Below are 23,259 nucleotides of genomic sequence, written 5' to 3'. Positions count from 1 at the left end.
TTAGCTACAAATGTCTCTAATTTCTCATTTTTTATGGCTGAGTAGTACTCCATTTTATTTATTTATTTATTTTTGGTACTGGGGATCAAACTCGGGTCCTTGCCCCTGCGCAGCAGGCGGCAAAACCACTGAGCTAAATCCCCGCCGCAGTACTCCATTTTAATAAAAAACCACATTTTCTTTATCCAGTCTCCAGTTGATAGGCAATTAGGCTGCTTCCAAATTTTAGCTATTACAAATTATACTGCTATGAACATGAGTGTACATATATCACTGTTGTATGATTCTTTTAATTCTTTGGGGAAGATCCCCAGCAGTGGAATAGCTGGGTCAAATGGGACTTCCAGTCCTAGTTCTTTGAGGTATCTCCATACTGATTTCCACAGTAGTTGCACCAGTCTGCACTCTGACAAGCAGTGGAGCAGGGTTCCTTTTTCCCCCACAGCCCCGCCAGCATTTGTTATTGGTTGATTTCATGATAGCAGCCATTCTTTCTGGAGTGAGGTGGAATCTCAGAGTTGTTTTCATTTGCATCTCTCAAATGACCAGTGGTGTTGAACATTTTTTCATATGTTTATTTGCTGCTTCTACTTCTTTGTCTGAGAAATGCCTGTTCATTTCAGATGCCCATTTTTGAATTGGGTCTTTAAATTTGGGAGGTCTGATTTTTTTAAAGTTCTTTATAGATTCTAGATAGTAGACCTTTGTCTGAGGAGCAGCTAGTAAAAAATTTTTCCCACATTCTAGGTTGTTTCTTCACTGTTGGTTTCTCTTGCTGTGCAGAAGCTTCTTAATAAGGTGAGATCCACTTGTTGATTCTTTGTGCTAGTTCATGTGCAACTGAAGTTTTGTTCATGAAATCTTTTCCATGCCAGTGTCTTCAAGAGTTCTACCTAACCTCTGTTCCAAGTGGTTCAGAGTTTCTATTTTAATATTTAGATCTTTAATCCATTTTGATTTTAGTTTAGTGCATGGTGAGAGATATAGGTCTGGTTTTAATCTTTGGCAAGTTGAAACCCAATTTTTCCAGCAACATTTATTAAAGAGGCTGTCTTTCCTCCAGTCAGAGTGTTTGGCTCCTTTGTTGAAGATGAGGTGGGTGAGTGTGTCTGGCGTTGTTTCTGCATCTTCTAATCTGTTCCGCTGGTCCTCAGGTCTATTTCTTTGCCAGTACCATACTGTTTTTATCACAATAGTTTTGTAGTATGGTTTCAGGTTGGGAATTGTGATACCCCTACCTTGTCTTTGTTCCCTCGAATTGCTTTTGCTACTCTAGGTCTCCTTGTTTCAAATGAATTTTTGGATTGATTTCTCCAGGTCTGTGAAGTATGCTGTTGGAATTTTGATTGGGATTGCATTGAATCTCTATAGCAGTTTTGGAAGTATGGCCATTTTCACTATATTGATTCTTCCTACCCAGGAGCAAGAGATGTCTTTCCATTTTCTGATAACCCTCTTTGATCTCTTTTTTCAGAGTGCTATAGTTTTCAGAGTAGCTCTTCAGTTTCTTTCGTTAGGTTGATTCCTAGGTATTTCAGTTTTTTGGATGCTATTGTGAAAGAAGTTGTTTCTCCAGTTCCTCTCTCAGTGAGTCTGTTGTTCATGTACAGGAAAGGTATGGACTTTTGTGTGTTGACCTGTATCCAGCTACTCTACTGAATTTGGTTATTTAGTCTAGAAAACTTTTGCTGGAGTTCTTGGGGTCTTCTAATTTTAGCGTATATGCTGCCGAAGCGAGCACCCTTGGGGTCTTCTATATAGAGTATCATGTCTCCTGCAAATAATGACAATTTAACTTCTACACATGCTGTTTTGGAACACACACACACACACACACACACACACACACCAGCTTTCAGGCCTGCTAATGTCTAACTACCTGCCTAACATTTCTACTAAATATATCCAGGTATTCTAAGTATAAAGCAGTTTGATACTACGAATTTTTGGTTTTTTTATTTTTTGAGGTGGGGTCTCCCTGTGGAGTTCAGGCTGGCTTTGAATTCAGTCTCACTGTGTATCCCAGGCTGTCCTTAAACTTGGTGTGATCCTCCTGCCTCAGCCACCAGAATGCTGGGATTACAGGTGTGTGCCACCACGCTCAACTAGCATTCTTATTTTTTTTTTACAAAGCAGTTCTACAATAGAAAACTTATTATCTCTCTCCGATTGAAATATATTTTAATGTGACATATTTTATTTTAATGTAATATATTTTTATATTTTAATGACATATCTATTACATATATATGTAAATTGAATTTATTTCCTGTCACTAAAGGTGCTAAGATATTCATCTTTTTTTCTTCTTTGGGTTGAAATTATTACCTTGATTATTATCTATATTTGTTCAAGCAGTATTACAAATATATTACAAATTTTAATTATTATTGCACATAAGTATTTATAGTTTTTATATGTGTAAAATCTTATAAACATTATTTAGATGAAAAGGGAATGAATTTTATTCCTACAATGCCTGTTATTTTGGGGATTCTGTTTTGTTTTTTGAGACAGGGTCTCGCTGTGTAGTTCAGGCTGGCCTCAAATTCACTATGTAGCCCAGGCTGGCCACAGACTCACAGAGATCTTCCTGCCTCAGCCTCCTAAGTACTGGGATTATATGCATGTATTTCCACCATGCCTGGCAGTGACCCTCAGTTTTAACTTGAGTCATACACCCAAAAATTACAGAGTACTAGGCTGGGTGTGGTGGAGCATGCCTGTAATCCCAGCACTTAGGAAGCTGAGCAGGAGGACTACTGTAACTTTGAGGCCACTCTGGGCTACATAGTGAGTTCAAGGCCAGCCTGAACTAGAGGGAGACCCTGTCTCAAGAAAACAAACAAAAAAAATTACATAGTAGTCTATCATCAATAGTTATTTTTAAAAACAAGTTTTTCTTATTAAAGAATTGAACATAAACTAAATGAAAAAGATTAAACAATTTGTTAGTTATTAGCTATTTTAAATTTCTAGACAATGGACAATTTATTTTTATTAGTATATATTTGTAGTACATGATGGTTACATTTATCATGAGGAATTGGGACACGTACGTGACACATCTTAATTCTTTTAATTTCCCCTTTCCTTCCCTGCCCTCCCCTCCACTGTGATTATTAATTTTAAAGTCTCCTTATTTAGCCCAACATATTTAAACAGGAAAATTAAAATATTATTAATTTAAATACACACTTACCAATGAAATGCTTTGATCTTACCACATTCTTTAAATGCATTTTTGAAACAAAATCTTACAACTGCACACTACACTCATCCAATTTATGGAAAATATCACCAGTTTACCTGTAGGAAATGAAAAACTTTTTTCTCTTTCCTCTTAGGCTACTGACAAAGATCATGCTAATTAAATTGACAAAAGATAAATTAATAGGAGAAAGGTTTATATAGTGGCCTTCATAGAAAAGAAATAAAGATCCAGAGAAGTAACTAGACCAAAGGGCTTATATTCCATTTTTGCTAAGAGTGATAAATTATGGAAAAGTAAGTCAATGAAGGTGGTGTGATTGGGCCTCTAGGGACTGTAATTGTGGGAGGTTAAATATATAGGGAAACTAATAGAAGAAAAGGGTTATTTAGTAAAGGTTATTGTATAAACTGAGTGCGTGCCTCCTCCATTCAGAATCACCTCAGATAATTAAGAGTTGTCCACCTCTAGGTTTAGGAGAGACAGTTTTGTAAGTAGAAATTTCTATTAGCTTTACAAGGAGAATTTGTGCCCTGCTTTTAGACAGAAAGGGAGAAGACAGAGTGATTTCCTGCATCTACTGCTTCTCACTTGCCTTCAGCTCAAAATGACCACTATACCAAAGTGGAGTAGCATATTCTGGTCTTCTTCCTACCCTAATTAAGAAAGTAGGCAGCCACACAAGAAAAGTTTTGACTTCAGATTAATATATTTATATTTATCTCTGTATAAACACCTCATTCCCTAATTCTAATTCTGAATTAGGTGAGTGAGTAGGTAGGTAGATATACACAGGCAGAGCAATCGTGACAGCTCTGTACCAGGGTGTTTTCTAGGCCCTAAAAGAAAAATAGCAGCAAACAAAACACAATTAACTTCTCCCTCTCTCTCTTTTTTAATTTTGAGACAGGGTCTTAATTAATTGCTAGTTGCCCAGGCTGGGCTCAAACTTTGAATCCTCCTGCCCAGCCTCTCAGAGTTCTGGGATTACAGGCATGTGCTAACACATCTGGCTAAAAGATAAATTATGAGGAAAAAAGAGTAAAAAATGGTGAGGTGACCTTGCTCACACGCAAAAGTCTGAGTCTTTTCAAAGAACTGTCCTGCAAGGGTTACCATAGTAACAGCATCAAAATTGTTTCAAAGGTTGTGTTTTATGTTGTGTGATTTATACAAGTGGAGGCCTAAGAGTTAACACTACACCTACAATCATTTTTCAGAAGATAAAGGAGATTCAGCCAACCCATTTTGGGGAGACTATGTATGGTAATTACAGTATTGCAGCCACCCCTGAGTTGTATTAAAAAGGAAACACATTTAGAATACTTTGATATGTTTTATTTTCTGTCATTGATTTTTAGAAACAAAGGAATTTAGTTAGCAGCCAGTCTCTGTATTTAAGAATTCTATACATGACTTAAATTTGAAGCCAACTCCTGGAAATGTTTTGTTAAAACTTGGGATTAGAGGAGGCAGGAAAGTATTTTAAATGGTTTTAGTGTCTTTGAGGTTTCTTGGTTTTGGCAAGGAGAAGCCTTTGGGAGGTACAATAACAGAAAAGACCATTATCTTGCTAACTTCTGATCACTTTTTGAGGGAGAATACTTCATTAGATTTTCTATTTTTCATTTATATTTTCTAACATTCTGAAATACTTATAAATTCTTAGTGGATTTAGTGCTTTAATATTCTCTTAACTATATGGAGTAGAAATATTTTTAATTCATAGTTTCCTTTAGACTTTTATGTTGTAGCATATGCTAAAAAGTATTCACTGCTTTTAAAATTACAGTACTTAGGAAAAAGAGATATTATCTCTACACTTGGACTTCATTTATGTCCATGTGATTGGTTTTCAGTGCCTAGATCTCTTCTTTTTTAACATTTTCTAAGGGTTACTGTGTCTCCTAATGAGGATTCCTCAACAGTAGTTCAGTGCCTTCAATGCAGTAGTCATTTTATTGTTTTGAGTGAGCACACTTAGTCCCAAGTGCTCCGTCTCCTCAGTATGGCCAATTTGTTATTCTTTCTACCCTGAATAATAGGCTGCTATTGCAGATTTCCAAATTTTAGTCTTCTTATGCTATAATAGAAATGGTAATTGTTTTTTAATTCTCTAGGGAAACTTTTATTCCATTAGCTTTTTTAAAAAGACATACGCACAACTTTTAAAAAGTTCATTTGGATAAATGTTCTCATTTTTGCCTATTAAAAGTAATCTAAAACTTTAACCCTTTGAACTTGGTATATTCTGCTGTAATTTCCCTAGACTAATACTGCAGAAAAGAAATTGATGATTTTTGAATTCATTTTGACAATATTAGCCGACCTGATGATGCCATAAACTAAGATTTATTTTCTTCTGATTAATAATTTAACTTTAATTCCACAAATATTTCTTGAATAACTTTTGTCCCTTTGGCATTGTGCTAATTTTATTTTATTTATTTTTTGTTGTTGTTGTTAAATTCTTCTATTGGTACATTTTAGGTATACAAAACAATTACATTTCTCACTGGGAATTGTACCTTTACATAATGCATCTTGGTTCTTATTTTTTCCCCATTCCTAGCCCTCCCTTCACCCCCTCCACCCTTCCCTATTTACAAAGACTTTATTTCCATTTTTTCCATTTCTCATCATTTTTCCTTTCCCTTCTTTCCTTTCCCCTGCCCTTCCCACTACCCCTACCCCTTTGGACCTTTTCATTACTGATTATTCATTCTAATCATCGGTACATTTTAGGTATACAATATAATGACATGCATCATTGGAAATTTGCACCTTTACATAATCTCTCTTGGTTCTTATTTTTCACCCTTGCCCAGCCCTCCCTTCAACCCCTCCATTCCTCCCTATTTACAAAGATTTTGTTCCTATTTTTCCATTTTCTCATATTAATCCCATTCCCTTCTGTCCTTTCCCCTACCCCTCCCACTTCCTTCCCCTTTGCCCCTTTTCTTCCTATTTCACATTACCTATTATACATTTTAGCTCTTATTTACACTTTCAGTTTCTCACACCAGAGAAACTATTTGGTATTTATACATGTGTGTCCTATTTATTTCACTTAAGAGTATTGCCTCAATGTGCATCCACTTAGCTATAAATGTCTCTAATTTCTCATTTTTTATGGCTGAGTAGCACTCCATTTTATTAAAAAAACTACATTTTCTTTATCCAGTCTCCAGTAGATGGGCATTTGGGCTGTTTCCAAGTTTTAGCTATCACAAACTGTGCTGCTATGAACATGGGTGCACATATATCACTGTGGTATGATTCTTTTAATTCTTTGGGGAAGATCCCCAGCAGTGGAATAGCGGGGTCAAATGGGGCTTCCAGTCCTAATTCTTTGAGGTATCTCCATACTGATTTCCACAGTGGTTGCACCAGTCTACACTCCCACCAGCAGTGGAGCAGGGTTCCTCTTTCCCCACCGCCCCACCAGCAGTTGTTATTGGTTGATTTCATGATAGCACCCATTCTTTTTGGAGTGAGGTGGAATCTCAGCATTGTTTTCATTTGCATCTCTCAAACGACCAGTGATGTTGAACATTTTTTCATGTATTTATTTGCTATTTCTACTTCTTTGTCTGAGAAATGTCTGTTCATTTCAGATGCCCATTTTTGGATTGGGTCTTTAAATTTGGGAGGTCTGATCTTTTTAAGTTCTTTATAGATTTGAGGTAGTGGGCCTTTGTCTAAGGAAGAGCAGGTGAAGATTTTTTTCCCACATTGTGGGATGTCACTTCACACTGCTGGTGGTTTCTCTTGCTGTGCAGAAGCTTTTTAATAAGAAGAGATCCCACTTGTTGATGGTTTGTGCTAGTTCACGGGAAACTGAGGTTTTGTTCATAAAATCTTTTCCTACACCGATGTCTTCAAGAATTCTACCTAACCTCTGTTCCAAGTGGTTCAGAGTTTCTATTTTAATATTTAGATCTTTAATCCATTTTGATTTTAGTTTAGTGCATGGGGAGAGATATAGGTCTAGTTTTGTTTTGTTTTGTTTTTGGTACTGGGGATCAAACTTGGGTCCTTACGCTTGCACAGCAGGCAGCGAAACCACTGAGCTAAATCCTCAGCCCATTATAGATCTAGTTTTAATCTTTGGCAAGTTGAAGCCAAATTTTTCCAGCACCATTTTTTAAAGAGGCTATCTTTTCTCCAGTGAGGATGTTTGGCTCCTTTATCGAAGATGAGATGGCTGAGTGTGTCTGGCGTTGTTTCTGCATCTTCTAATCTGTTCCACTGGTCCTCAGGTCTGTTTCTTTGCCAGTATCATGCTCTTTTTATCACAGTACCTTTGTAGTATAGTTGGAGGTTGGGATTGTGATACTCCCTCCCATGTCTCTGTTACCTAGAATTGCTTTTGCTATTCTGGGTCTCTTCTTCTTCCAAATGAATTTTTGGATTGTTTTCTCCAGGTCCATGAAGTATGCTGCTGGGATCTCAATTGGAATTGCATTAAATCTATATAGCAGTTAAGGAAGTATGGCCATTTTCACTATATTAATCCTTCCTACCCAGGAGCAGGGGATGTCTGTCCATTTTCTGATATCATCTTCAATCTCTCTTTTCAGAGTGCCAAAGTTTTCAGAGAAGAGGTCTTTTATTTCTTTCATTAGGTTGATTCCTAGGTATTTCAGTTTTTTGGATGCTATTGTGAAAGGAATTATTTGCCCTATTTCTCTCTCAGTGAGTCTGTCATTCATGTAGAGGAAAGCTATTGATTTTTGTGTGTTGACCTTGTAACCAGCTACTTGACTGAATTTGGTTATTAAGTCTAGAAGACTTTTGGTGGAGTTCTTGGGGTCTTCTCTATAGAGTATCATGTCATCTTCAAATAATGACAATTTGACTTCTTCATTTCCTATCTTTATTCTTTTATTTCTTTCTCTTGTCTACTTGCCGTGGCTAATGTTTCCAGAACTATATTGAACAAGACTGGTGATAGTGGACATCCTTGTCTTGTTCCTGATTTGAGTGTGAAGGATTTCAGTTTTTGACCATTTGGTATGATATTGGCTCTTGGTTTTTCATAGATGGCTTTTATCAGTTTGAGGTAGAGACCATTTATTCCAATTTTTTGTAGGGTTTTTATCATAAATGCATGTTGGATTTTGTCAAATGCTTTTTCTGCATCTATGGAGATAATCATATGGTTTTTGTCCTTGGCTCTGTTGATATAGTGTATTACATTGATTGATTTTCATATGTTGAACCATCCCTGCATCCCTGGGATGAATCCCACTTGATCAGGGTGTATGATCTTCTTGATGATCTTCTGCATTCTGTTTGCCATTATCTTATTAAGGATATTTGCATCTGTGTTTATTAGTGAGATTGGCCTATAGTTTTCCTTTTTGGTTGGGTCTTTCTCTGCTTTGGGGATCAAGGTGATGCTTGCTTCCAGGAATGAATTTAGGAGTATTGCTTCCCTTTCAATTTCATTGAAGAATTTAAACAGTAGTGGCAGCAGTTCCTCTCTAAATGTCTTGTAGAATTCAGCAGTGAAGCCCTCAGGGCCAGGGCTTTTCTTAATTGATAAGTTTTTAATTACGTTTTCAATTTCATTGGTTAATATTGAGTTGTTCAGAATTTTTAGATCTTCTTCATTCCACTTTGGTAATTCATATGTATCTAGGAAGCTGTCCATTTCTTCTGTGTTGTCCATCTTCTTGGCGTATAGGTTCTGGAAGTAGGTATTGATGATCCTCTGGATTTCTGCTGAGTCTGTTGTAATTTCACCCTTTTCATTCCTAATTGCATGAATTTGGGCCTTTTCTTTCCCTTTTCTGATAAGGTAGGCTAAGGGTTTGTCATTTTTGTTTATTCTTTCAAAGAACCAACTCTTGGCTTCATTGATTTTTTGTATCGTTCTCTTAGCCTCCATTGCATAGATTTCTCCTCTGATCTTTATAATTTCCTCCCTTGTATGAGCTTTGGGGTTGTCCTACTCTTCTTTTTCTAGAAGCTTGAGGTGCAGCATCAGGTTGTTTAATTGGGCTCGTTCTGTTTTCCTAATATGAGTATTCACTGCTGTGAATTTCCCTCGTAAGACTGCTTTCATTGTGTCCCGTAGATTCTGATATGTTGTATTGTCATTGTCATTTAATTGAAGGAACTGTCTGATTTCTTCTTTAATTTCCTCTGTGACCCACTGGTTATTCAGAAGTGTGTTGTTCAATTTCCATGTGTTTATGAAACTTTTCGAGTTTCTGTGCTGTGGATCTCCAATTTCATCGCACTATGGTCTGATAATATACAGGGGATAACTTCAATTCCTTTGCACTTACTTAAACATGTTCTATGTGTGAGTATGTGGTCTATTTTGGAGAATGACCCATGTGCAGCTGAGAAGAATGTGTATTCTGATTTTGTGGGGTGGAAGACTCTGTAAACATCTGTTAAGTTCATTTGTTCAGGAGTTCGATTGAGTTCTAGTATTTCATTACTTATTTTTAGTCTAGTTGATCTATCTATTTGTGACAGTGGGGTGTTGAGGTCCCCCACTACAATTATATTAGTGCATATATGACTTTTCATATCTGTTAGTATTTGTTTTATATAGTTGGGTGCACTAGTGTTTGGTGCATAGATATTTATGATTGTCATCTCTTCCTCTTGGATTTCTCCTTTTACAAGGATGTAGTGTCCTTCTTCGTCTCTCTTAATCAGTTTTGGTTTGAAATCTACTTGATCTGCAAAGAGGGTAGCTACTTCTGCTTTTTTTCGGGTTCCTGTCACATGGAGTATTGTTTTCCACCCTTTAACTTTCAGTCTATGAGTTTCCTTTTGAATGAAATGTGTTTCTTGTATTCAGTATATTGTTGGATTTTGCTTCTTGACCCATTCTGGCAGTCTATTTCTTTTGATAGGTGAATTGAGACCATTAACATTGATGGTTATAACTGAAACGTATTGACTTGTCACTTCCATGACTTTTTCTTTTTGTTGGGTTCTCCCCCTTTCCATTTAATTTCTTGTCATGCCAGATGGGTTCATTCTGCTTTGCTTCCTGGGGTTGTGATCCTCAATGTGTGTTCCTAGGATATTGTGTAAAATTCTTTGGAGTGCTGGTTTGGTATTCATGAAGTTCCTAAGGTGCTCTTTGTCATGAAAGTATCTTATTTCTCCATCCATTTTGAAAGATAGTTTTGCAGGGTACATCAATCTGGGTTGGAGGCTGTTTTGTTTTAGGGCTTGAAATATGTCACTCCAAGCTCTTCTTGCCTTGATGGTTTGTGTTGAGAAGTCTCCTGTGATTCTGATGGGCTTTCCTTTGTATGTGATTTGTTTCTTTTCTCTAACTGCTTGTCGAACTTTGTTCTTCTGTTGAGTTTCTGGAATCTTAACAATTATATGCCTATGTGTAGATTTTTTTTTGAACACGGCTATTTGAAGTCCTATATGCCTCACTTCCCTGTATGTCAAGCTCTTGGGAATTTTTCTGCCATTATTTCTGTGAAGAGTTTTTTTATGTCATCTGCACTCTCTCCTGTTTCTTCATTGACTCCAATCAGTCTTATGTTATTCTTCTTTGCATCATCCAGCAGCTGCTGGATTGATTTCTCATGTTCCCTTATAATTTTGAAGCAATTTTTCTTTTCCTGGTCATTAATTGCAGTCTTATCTTCTATATCTGAAATTCTGTCCTCACATTGGCTCATTCTGCTGTATAGACTTTCAATGGAGTTTTTCATCTCCTGGAAATCTGTTTGCATCTGTTTTATGGATTCCATTTGTTTCCTGTTGGGATTCCATCATGTTCCTCAGCTCCTCTCTAGATTTATTAATCATGTCTTGCACTAGGAACACAATTTCTCCTGTTATCTGAGAAATTATTTCTGATTTCATTTTTTCCAGATCCCCTTTTGTTGCCAGTTCAGTGGGTCCAGGTGGTTGAGTATCAGAGTGTTCCATCTCATTTCCCTTTGGGGTTGCTGTAGGTGATCTGGAAGTCTGGTTTTGAGACTTACTTACATGTTTTCTCATTTCGACTCAGGGGGGTGATGTTGGCGCCTGCACGGATTACCTCCTCTGAGCTGGGAGAGGCGGGACAGGGGCCGGGAGCAGTGGTAGGAATGGTGGCCCAAAAGCCCTTTCCTCTGGACTGGGAGCGGCGGGAGAGATGGTGGCCCAAAAGCCCTTTCCTCTGGGCTGGGAGCAGCAGGAGGGATGGTGGCTGGGAAGCCCCTTCCTCTGGACCAGGAGCAATGGGACAGCGGCTCAGAAGCCCCTACCTCTGGGCCAGGAGCGGCGGGACTCAGTACCGTGCTCTGGTGGTCTGGTGTCCTCTGTGTTTTTGTAGTGTAGAACCAGGTGGCTGTACAGAGGAGCGGGGCAGGTCCATTGTGCCAATTTTAAATGGTTATAATTTAATCTAATTCTAAATTGCTTCTATGATATTAATTATAGCTTTGAAAAAATTAAATTTCCTTTGTATCTCTTTAAAAAATAACATGCAGGGGAATAGGGGGAAAAATAAGAACTAAGATATATTATGCAAAGATACAAATTCCCAATAATTAATGCCAGCATATTGTATACCTAAAATATACCAATAAAATTGATGAATGAAAAAAAAACATATGTTTATACCGATAGCACTTTGATTGTCTTTTCTTTAGTCACCTTTGTTTTCTTAATTGTTCTTACAACTCATAGATAGTATTTTATTTCTATATAAATTACCTTGCATTTGAGATACTCATCCATCACAAAAATTTAAAGTTTAAAAATAGTCTGTAGCATTTTATTGCTTAGAAGTTGGGAGAGAATTCGTGCTATTTGAATGAAGCAAAGTAAAATATTTATAAATTCAATGTATAGAACAGTTTAATTGGAAAGAGGCAGTTGCTTGAAAGAATTTTTAATTTACACATTATTTCACATTATATATAATTTTACATGAGAATGCTATTGTTGAAAATTGTAAATATCGGGGAACATTATAATGTATAGGTATTTTCAGCAAAAAAAAAAAAAAATTTGCAGTAGATTACATGTGAACTTCATTCATCAAATTTTTCTGGTCCAATACAGTAAGTGTACTTATCACCTATTGCTATCTGGATAACACTGCTTCAGCCCTCTGTTTCAGTTGGGCTTGGCTCCTCATTGCAGGTTGAGTTTCCATCTGTTCTGGGTGTGATTTGGGGCCTCAGGTGAAGGAATAGCATTTATTCAGGGGAAGCTCTTCACATGGCTCTGATAAAAACAAGTCATATTGTGGAAACATCAGCATTAAGGGGGGATTCTAGCTAAACTAACTTGACAGGATTCTTGCTGAAAGCAGACTACAGTGATCAGCTACCTGAGGTGGGGGTGAAGGTAAGCGTGAAGAGACTTTTAACTGACTTAGCAAGTTTCTTGCTACAACTGTATATGGTGCTGCTGCAGGCCCTACAAAGATGGATGCCAGGGTCAAGGCTGAGGAGTCTGACTAGAGATAGGTAAAGGAGAGAGTCTTTGTCAGAGGTAAGCACTTGATCTTCATTTAACAGGTTAAGGAAATTGAATACAGACAACGTATCTCCAAAATCAAACATCAAGTAGGTAACAAAGCTAGAATTCACACCAGGTTTTGGATTTTTTCTTGTTGTTGTTGTTCTACAGTATTACCATCTAAATTTATAGACTGCTCAGAGCTCATCAAAGTGACAATGTTAAACTCAGGGTAAACAAAAAAGAAATGGAAAAGATCAGACAGGGCAGTGTCTCATCATCACAAGTGCCAGATAAGTTTATAGTTGAGAAAGTATAAAGGTACAGTGAGCAAGAATAATTCAAACTGTACTTTTTGTTTTTTGGTACCAGGGATTGAACTCAGGACCTTGCGCTTGCAAGGCAGGCGGCAGAACCACTGAACTAAATCCCTGGCCCTCAAACTGTACTTTTAAGGCAGTAGACCCGTTTTCTGATTCTTTGGTCCCAATGACCACATTCATAGAAAACCAAAAACATTGCCAGGAACTTTGGCTGTTCACCTTAACAGTCTACACTTTATTAGTAATAGCAATGTGAAATCATTTTTCTCTGCCAGAAAGGTAAAAGTCATTCTTGGAGGGAAACAGAAACTAACATTAATGGTATTTCAAATAATGGGAGAATGGTTTACCGTGATTCATTTGTTTAGAGTTCTTTTACAGTGTTAAAATTCACTTCTTAAGAAACACCAGGGGCTGGGGATTTAGCTCAGTGGTTCCACCGCCTGCCTCGCAAGCACAAGGTCCCGAGTTCGATCCCTGGTACCAAAAAAAACAAAACACCAGGGGTAATTAAGGTAAGAAAACTATTCTCTTATTATACATTGTTAATAAACAAGGAGTATTGTCTATATGCTTCTTAGAATGTAGTGAACAAAATATGAAAAAACACGAATTAATACTTAATTTCATTAATACTCTGTGTGTGTGTGTGCATGTGTACATGCATGCTGGAGATTGAACCTAGAACCTTGATTACACTAAACACATACTCTGCTACGAAGCTACACCCTTAACACTTTCATTGAAACTTTAAAAGGATAAGATAGCTTTCATCAAAAAATTTAGACTTTAGGGCTGGGGATTTAGCTCAGTGGTGCCGCTGCCTACTGCCTCGCAAGTGCAAAGTCTTGAGTCTGATCTCCGGTACCCCCCCCCCCAAATTTAGACTTTTTCTTATACAATTAGTATTTTCTTCACATATTAAAATATAGTGCCTTCACTTAATGGGAGACAATTAAAATCTACCTAGTTTAAATAGCTCATTTATATGTAATATTTGCATTTCTTTACTCTCCTGTGTGCTTCTCAGGTTATCTCTAATTACTTTTTTGTTGCCTCTAATACCATTTCTTTTAAAAGCAGAAGTGTACTTCTTGTAACTGTTTTATCATACCAGGAATCCTTCAAAAGAAAATTAACAATTTCATAGCTAGTATAGAAAAGACTGAACCACCAAAGAAAGTTAGGCAAAAACATAGAATCTATTATACAGTCTTCCCCTTCCTTGCCAGACACATATGCCTATTTTATTTCTTCCTTAAGAACTCAAATTTGAATTTAAAATCAATTTTTTTTTTGGTACCGGGGATCAAACTCGGGTCCTTGGGCTTGTGAGGCAGGCAGCAGAACCACTAAGCTAAATCCCCAGCCCTACCTACAGTAGTGTTTAAGGAATTAATACTTCAAAACAATTCCAAGCTAATACTTAATTGGCTACAATAGTAAAATGCAGAACTTTAGATTTTTTTCGTCCCTGAAAATTTGGTAGGGCCAAATGATGTGTTAACTGAAAGTAGCATTTGAAAAAAAAACCATAACCTGATAATGGGCCAAAAATCTATATAGGTTCTCATACAAAATCTAAAATTTCACCCTGTAAAAAATGATCACAACATCCTTCAGGCTTGCTATATGCACCTATATAATCAAAAGAAATCAACAGGAAATTCAACATTTCAACAAGATAGTAATTATTAACTGTAAACATATAGCGAAATTCTGGAAGACATACTACCATACTTTGAGAAACAATACTAACAGGTAAGCCTGTGTTGAAGGCAGTTTATAAATAAAACATTGCAAATTTTGCTTATGCATATGACTTAGAAAAGTTGCTATTTTTTCAATAATATAACATCACACTAACACTACTTATTTACGACTAAAAGCTTCTATACACTTGCCCCTTCTACCTCCAAAGCACCATATGCCTCTTAGATCTTCTCATTTGCTATTTAACATATGCCAGTCATGGTTTCAGGGATCTGTACCAATCTGAGCAAGCTAAAACAATCATTCTTATTTATGAGACAAAGTTAACCAGAAACCAACGTTTCATAATCAGTAAAGAAATAGTATTAACCCAACAGGATGGAAAATTCCTAAGGACATGATAGAATCCTAACAGAATGGATTATGACCCTAGATAAAGTAAATGTGGAAATGAGGAGGACCCTGGAAAAACACATTTAAATATATATACTAAATGTGGATCATATTTTTAATCTAATGCCAATCTCTTAGAGTCTATTTAGACCATTGCCATTTAATGTAATTATTGAATATTAGGTTTACACATAGCATTTTCTTTCTTTTTTGTATGTTCTCCTTTTTTTATTTATGGTTTTACTTGAATTTTTTTTTTTTTTGGTACTGGGGATCGAACTCGGTTCCTTCCGCTTGTGAGGCAGGCGGAACAGCGGAACCACTGAGCTAAATCCCTGGCCCTTTTTTTTGTTTGTTTTTGGTACCAGGGATCGAACTTGGGTCCTTGCACTTGCGCAGCAGGAGGCGAAACTGCTGAGCTAAATCCCCGGCCCCCTTGAATATTTTTATAGTTCTATTTTGATTTATGTATAGTGGTTTTTAAGTATACCTCTTCATATAGCTCTTTTAGTAGCTGTTCTAAATATTTCATTATGTATGTATATAACTTTTCAGTGTCCTAGTATCATCATTTCACCAGTTTGAATAATTTATAGAAACCTTTCTTCTCTTTAGATTCTTTACCCCTTCCCCATTTATAACATAGTGGTCTTAAATATTTCTCTATATACATTAGAACCATATCAGACAGTCTAAAATTTTCCCTTCAACCATTACGTAGAACTTAGAGTTTAGGAGAAAAAAGGCCAGTTATATTTAAATAACTCATATTTTTGTTTACTGAATTCTTCCATAATATTCTAAGGTTAATTTTTTTTCTGTTTAAAGAATTTCACAGTTCTTTTAAAGTAGGTCTGCTGAGAAAATCTCTTAGTTTTCCTTTGTCCGAAAATGTCTTGAATTTCCCTTCATTCTTGAAGGATATTTTCATTGAGCATAAGATTCTAGGGTGAAAGTTTTTGTTTTTGTTTTTTCAACACTTGGTAAATATTATGTTACTTCCTTCTGGCCTGCAGAAGGTTTTTGGTGTGAAATCTGCTGTCATTCAAAATGTTTTTCCCCAAAGAAGTAAGGTGTCAGATTTTTTTCAGCTACTTTCAAGATTTTTAAAAAATTTTTTTCAGAAGTTTAATTTTAATGTCTTTGGGGATCAATTTCTTCTGGTTTCTTCTATTTGGAGTTTGTGCTGTTACTTGAACCTATAGATTTATATCTTTTGTCAATCTTGTGGAACATTCAGCCATTATTTCTTCAAGTACTTTTTTAGGTCCTTCCTTTCCTCTCCTTTTAGGACTGATAAAACAAATGTTAGATCATTTTTCATAATTTCATATGTCCCTGAGTTTATTTTCTTTTTATAGACTGTTTTATCTGTGTTTTCCACGTTGGGTAATGACTTTTGTTCCGTCATTCAGTTTGCTTAATCATTCCTTTGTCCTCTTTGATCCACTGTTAACATCATTCACTCAACTTTTATTTGTGTTCTAATATTTTCATTTGGCTCCTCTTTATGTCTCCTATTTCTTTGCTGAGACTTTTTTTGCTGAGGCATTTTTTTCAAGGCTATTTTTAAATCTTCATCTAGTAAATCCAATATCTCTGTCATCTCAGTTTTGACATCTGTTGATTGTCTTTTTTCATTTAGTTTTGCGATTTTCCTTGTTCATGGTGTGACTAGAGGTTTTCTGTTGAAATCTGGGCATTTGGGCATTATGGATATAACGTGTACATATGTATAAGCACCTCTTGATCACCCTTTGGATTCAGAGTATTTTCTGCTGTTAGCTAGCTGTGAACTGAGCTTTGGCAGCATCACTTCTTTGGCACAAAAACCTATGCATTTGTGTGGTTGAGTATCTTACTGCATTTTTTCCATTTTTCTTGAAATGCATGTGAATTATAAATGATAGTACATATATTTTAACTGTATTGGGGGTGTAGCTCAGTGACAAAGTGCTTGTCTAGCAAGAGTTCAATCTCTAGTTACTACTGAGGTGAGGGTACTTTGCAAATGAAGGTATTTTAAGATTTTGTTTTATTTATTTTTAATTCTTAAGAAACATTTTATACAACATATAAGTCTATTGTCTTTCACATTTAACTTTATATGTGTTTTTAGGGACACGTTATATATGTAGACTGCCCAGAAACTATGTTGTCTTCCCCAGATATTTTATAAAAGGTAAAGCATTATATAGAAAATACAAAAATGAGTAAAGCAAAATCCTTCCCCTCGATTCAGTTTGGCAGATATTTTTTAAGCCCCTACTACATGCAGCCAAATGCATAGGGTCTCAGAAAATGCAGATGTGAGATTTTTCCCTGGAAAACATTACAACTTAATGGGAAAGACAAAAATAATACAATTCACTCTACTCTAAAGTGAAATTCTTTTTAAAATGCTAGATAGAGTATAGCCTTGTAGGTAAGAGAAAAGAAATACATGGATATATAAAAGACATACATGGACAAACAAAATGTTTTATGAAAATCTCTCCTTTAGAAAGGAGAGATCACCTCTTTCTAAACTTGCATAGATCATTTTGTCCTTTGCTGACTTATCATGCACGTAGTACTGATCTCAGAAATGTTGACTTGAAAAGGATTTTTTATAACAATCCTCTGCTTTTCCTTAAGTCAACTCAGCCTTTCCCTTTTTACTCTTACAGATCTCCTTGTATCGTACTAGCTTGAGAAAACTGAGGCTGTCATTTTCCTTCAACTAACTTCTACCTACCTATTTGTCCCAAACTCCTCACTACATTTTCCCCAGTCTCAGGTAACAAGGTATCCTTTTTCCCTTGCTCTGACCTCACTTTCTCCTGTCTCAGGATCTTGCTCTGGTGGTTACACCTTGTCGTTCCTATACCTTCAAACTCTGTCATTATTGGCTCCTTCCTTCCAACCTATATAAATGCTCCAGAGCCCCCATCCTAAGAAGACTTCCCTTACCTTATTAAGCCATCCAGGCTATTTTCCTTTTCTTGTTCCCATATCTCAGAATAGTAGTCTGCCTCTCCTTATTGGTTCACTATTCCACAACAACTTTGTGTAATAATTAAAACATACTCAAGGTGTATAGCTCAGTAGTATAGTATGTGTGAGGCCCTGAGTTCAATCCCAGCACTGCAAAAATAAAAAAAGAGCAAAACATACTAACCTTGAAATACAGGATTAGCATGGAGCCACATCCCCACCCCTTTTTAAAATTTTTTTATTCTGTGACATGATCTTGCTAAATTACCACAGCTGGGCTCAAACTTGTGATCCTCCCTTCTCAGTTCCCCCAGAGTACTAGGATTACAAGCCTGTGCCTCCATGCTTGGCTATTTTTTATTTTGAGATAGGGTCTCTAGATTGTTAAGTGGTCCTGGCTGGGTTTGAATTTGTCAATCTATTGCCTCAGTTTCCTGGGTTGCACCACCATACTCAACTTACAATTTATATTGTTAAAGAGATAAAGAGACGCTCTGTTGGGCTGGGGATTTAGCTCAATGGTTCCGGTGCCTGCCTTGCAAGCGCAAGGTCCCAAGTTCAATCTCCGGTACCAAAAAAAAAAAAGAAGAAGCTCTGTAACCAGTTGAGAGATCTCTCATCTCTTTGGATCTGTGGTATAAAGAAACATAGAGAAGACATACTCTTCTCCATCCTTCCCTTCCTCCCCCCTCCCCTGTCCCTCTCTCCTTGAGTACTCTAGGGGATTGAATGCAGAGCCTCATGGATGCTTGGCAAATATTCTACCACTGAGCTACAGCCCCAACCCCAGAAGTGGTTCGCCGTGTCCCATAAGCCTGATTACCTCAAGTCCTTTCAACATTCAGCTCCTTCAAGAGCCTGTTCCCAGCCATTTATCCTCCTAAAATCTTGACTTACTGACTCCTCTTGTATGTACAGTTCTATAATTGTACTTTCCCAATGTGTTTTGTCTACATTATCTCTCCTGTTTTAGATTTAGCCCTTAATATACCTAGTTAACCAGCAAACATTTGGCCTATGTTTGTAGAATATACCAGGAAGCAGATTTTTCTTTAGAGTTAAGTAAAATATCTACATAATAAGTAATATAGCTTATCATATACACTTATAAAATATCACCCTAGTAACAACTATTTTCCTTACCCTACTTCCTTCATTTTCTTTTATTTTTTTTTAATTTTTTTATTTTTTGGTACCAAGGATTGAACTCGGGTCCTTGGCGCTTGCGCAGCAGGTAGTGAAACCACCGAGCTAAATCCCCGGCCCCATTCTCTTTTATTTTTAATTATGCAGGTAAACATGGCTATGTATATATTTTATAAAGATAAATGTCAAATCATACATAAATAAAGTTAGTGTCCCCTTAATCTTGTCCCTCACCTGGAATAACTACTTTTGTCTTTTTCTATAAATATAATTTTATATACAATATTAAGTATTATGTGAGTAGCTTTGGAGGTTTTTGTTTGATTTTAGGTTTGGGTGCTAAAGATTAAACCTAGGGCCTCATACACACTAAGTATGCACTCGGTTACTGAGCTATACTCTTTAACACCTACGTATAATTTCTAAATTGTTTTTCCATGCTGTCTTAGAAATGTTTTTAATGTTGGTTCATAGTTTTACAGAACTATTTTACCATTTTATAGTTAAAATTGACTCAGAGCATTGAAAATATTTTAAGTCAAAAATGTACTAAATACATATAACTTAGCAAATATCATTGCTTAGTAATACCATACCCTGTAGAATATCAGTTGCTTGAACTCATGATCTCATGGGCTGACTAGAGCTATGTTCATTGATCCTGTCTAGCAGCAGAGTATCCTATGGCATATCACTAGCCTGAGAAAAGATCAAAATTCAAAGTACAGTGTCTTCTGAATGAATATGGCTTTCACATCATTTTAAAGTAAATATTATAAGTAAAACTGCAAATTGAGAACCATCTGTATATTATTTTTCAGAGAATAATATTAATCTCATTATTCTGTAGCTTGATTTTATTTTCAGGTTATGAGAAACAGGTCCAGGATTTGCCAGATGCTAATAAGCTCAGACATAATTCAGCTTACCTCTATAGGTTTAGGCTTTGAAAACTGTCTTCTCTTTTTGTTTTGTTCAATTTTAGATTAAAAGCTAGTCATAATTACAAGAGTAAAAAGATTTTAGATTAAAATATTAACTGTTTTTTAAATGTCCTTCCTGAAACATGGGTCATGATGATTTCTATATGTAATTTTTCTGGGTTTTTTTAATCGCCTTTTACAACATATTATTTTACTTTAGGGCACAAAACTCTTAAGAATTTTATTTGTATTTGTTTTAGATTCAGTAGAGATCATTGCCATAAATATGTTTGATGTGAATTATGCTTCTCATGTGGCAGGTGTGTAATAGATAGAAGCTTATGGTAGAATAGCAATGACTTGATTTTCTGTGATTCTGTGTATTACTAAAGTGGGCTACCAGGGTTAGCCAAGAGAGAATAAGATGTAATTGCTTGCCTAAAGTGATAATATCTTTTCAGTATATCCTGTGAATATCAATGAAGGCAGATGATTTCAAGGAGAAGCTGTTTTCATTTGGGAGATGAGAAAGATCAAATGAGGGCGATAATTAAAAGAAGACCAAAATATAGCATGCATAGACCACATTTATGCTAGTAATTGAGAATTCCTAGAGATAAAGTATTACTTTGAAATATTCTGTAAGAATATTTGTTCATGTAAAAGTCACTAGGTCCTCATGTAACATAGAAACTTCATAGAAATAAAATGAGCTTAGAAAAAAAGGAAATACTTGACCCACTGTACAATTTAAGAATTATACGGAAAGAATAGGACTTAAAATCTAGGATACTAGATGAAGCACATTGCTTTTAGTTTCATTGTTAATTTTTTTTATTTAACTTTCTAAAAGCAGTCTCCTTTTTATGTGATAAATAACATTTGATTATTCAGTAATTTTAAAGAAAAAAGTCATCTTTCAGTAATAAGAAAGTAGTATTACCTTTACTCAGTTGAAAAATACTCATTTTGTTACCTCCTGCTGACTACATCTGTTACTCTATTCTCCTATCCTCACTTTTAGTAGCAAACAGAATGATAGCTTATTGTTGGGAAAATTAAATGTAGTAATATATAGAGAGTACATGCACATACTAAGCATTCAGTTTTAAAAGTTGCTAATATAATTTATGGTTAAGGTGTTTGTTTTGGAAATATGAGACTAGTAAATTTTATTAAGTTGCTGAATTTGCTTTATTCTTTATAAGGAGATGAATTATAGCATCTTTTAAAATGCAACCATGATGCTGATCATTGAATGATACTACTCAGTTAGACTCTGTATCTCTGTATAGAATGAAGTAAACAGGTTAGAATGTAGCCGACTACACCAGTAAAATGTTAGACATTTTAAATTCATATACAGTATAAATCTTCAACCCAGTTTGCTTTTTATGAAGAACGGCCTTTGTAGAAATAATTTAAGCCTGAAAATATGTTCATATTGAAGCTGGGCTGTTCATTAGACTCACTTCATGCCTTTTTTGTTGATTTGTATTTTGCTTTTGATTTTTTAGGCAGGATCTTGCTATATAATTGAGGTTGGCCTGATATTTGGTGTGCATCCCATCCCAGGCTCACCTCAAGCTCACAATCCTCCTGCCTTAGCATCTTCAATGCTGGGACTACAGGCATGCACCGCCACACTCAGCTATTGTGGACCATTTTTAAAATACCAGTTGCTTTCCCCTACCATTTGACTTTCTAAGAGATGAAGCTAAACAGAGGTGTGCTGAGCTGGGTGTGATGATGCACATCTGTAATCCTAGCACTCTGGGAAGCTGAGGCAGGAGGACTGCAGTTTCAAGCCCATACTAGGCAACTTAGCATCTTAGTGAGACACTGTCTTAAAACAAGAAATAAAAAGTGGGCTGAATTATATCTCAGTGGGAATGCCCTGGGTTTAATCCCCAGTATTGGGTGGGTGGGGTGCTGGTATATGTTTAACAAATGAGTTCTTGGAAGGGAATGGAGATAGTAGGCACTGTTTTGTGTGTTTGCTGATTTCCATGGTATAAATATTTCCACTATAGCCAAAGTTCTGAAAATTTAACACACCATCTTTCATGAACTGATAGACTGTAACATAACACTGGAGCTCTGAGGTATCTATTTTTTTTTTAAACTAAGTAATTCTGATGTAAGTAATTTGCCAACCAGTTTTTTTCCCCAAAAAATACAGATATCTGATCCTAAGACCCAAGAAGACATCCCACAGCCTTATTTCAAATTACCCCGATTTCCTTATATCCTCTGTATGTCACCTACAGTGGATGTAGATTATTTGTAGGTTTTCAAACATAACTTGTACTCTCCTGCCCCATGCCTTCTCATTTTCTTCCTTCAGCCTTGAATGACCTTACCTCATCTGTCTGGCTTTTGCATACTGTTTATTTCTTTTTCTAGAAGTAATTCAAATGCTACTTCCTCTTATTTCTTACAGTTGGAAATATTCCCATTCTCCTTGAAGTTCTCATAGCACTTTGTTTATACTTTTTTGGAACTCAGTAACAAATGTCTCTTTTACTCACTAGATTATAAATTTCTAATAATTACCTTTGAATCATTCTGTACTTAAAACATTAATATTTATTAACTACTTTAATAGGAAGGATTATGGAAATACATGATATTGCCTTTGCTTTCTGTACCTTTGGGAAACTGACAAAAATTAAAGCTTTTTAAAATTAAATGGCGTCCTTAAAGGTAAATTCCTCATCTGTCTATTGCTTTCTGGCTCTCTTTCCCCACCACCCACACCTAGGGCTAGGCAAGCACTCTACCACTGAGGTATCCTCCCATCCTTTTTTATTTTGAAATAGTTTTTGTGATTTTGCCTAGGCTGGCCTTGAACTTGGGGTTGTCCTGTCTCAGGCTCCCAAATAGCTGGAATTACAAGCATGCATCACTGTGCCCAGCTATTTTTTTATCTAGAATTATCTGATCACCTTCACAATAAGTATTGACAAGATCTAAGTGTGGAATTCTTCTAAAGTAGAAACAACCCAAGAATTTCTTGAAATACATGCAGCACATTCTTTGAGAGTGATGTTTCTAGGATTTTTTTCATCTTTTACCCTAAGCTGCCACCTGATGGCAAAAATTAAAATGACATCTTTTATGA

General features: G+C 36.1%; 1 protein-coding gene across 4 annotated transcripts in view; it reads left to right on the top strand.

Moving 5' to 3' along the window:
* Positions 1-23,259, top strand: part of Xpr1 (xenotropic and polytropic retrovirus receptor 1) — a 193,932-nt gene that overhangs the window by 155,590 nt on the left and 15,083 nt on the right. The window lies entirely within an intron of this gene.

This window comes from Heterocephalus glaber, unplaced genomic scaffold (assembly GCF_053883595.1).
Source record: "Heterocephalus glaber isolate CG9 unplaced genomic scaffold, H.glaber_assembly_v1.0 deba00001600, whole genome shotgun sequence".
Lineage (NCBI taxonomy): Eukaryota > Metazoa > Chordata > Mammalia > Rodentia > Bathyergidae > Heterocephalus > Heterocephalus glaber.
Note: the sequence above shows the minus strand (reverse complement) of the source record. Positions and strands in the feature narration are given on the sequence as shown.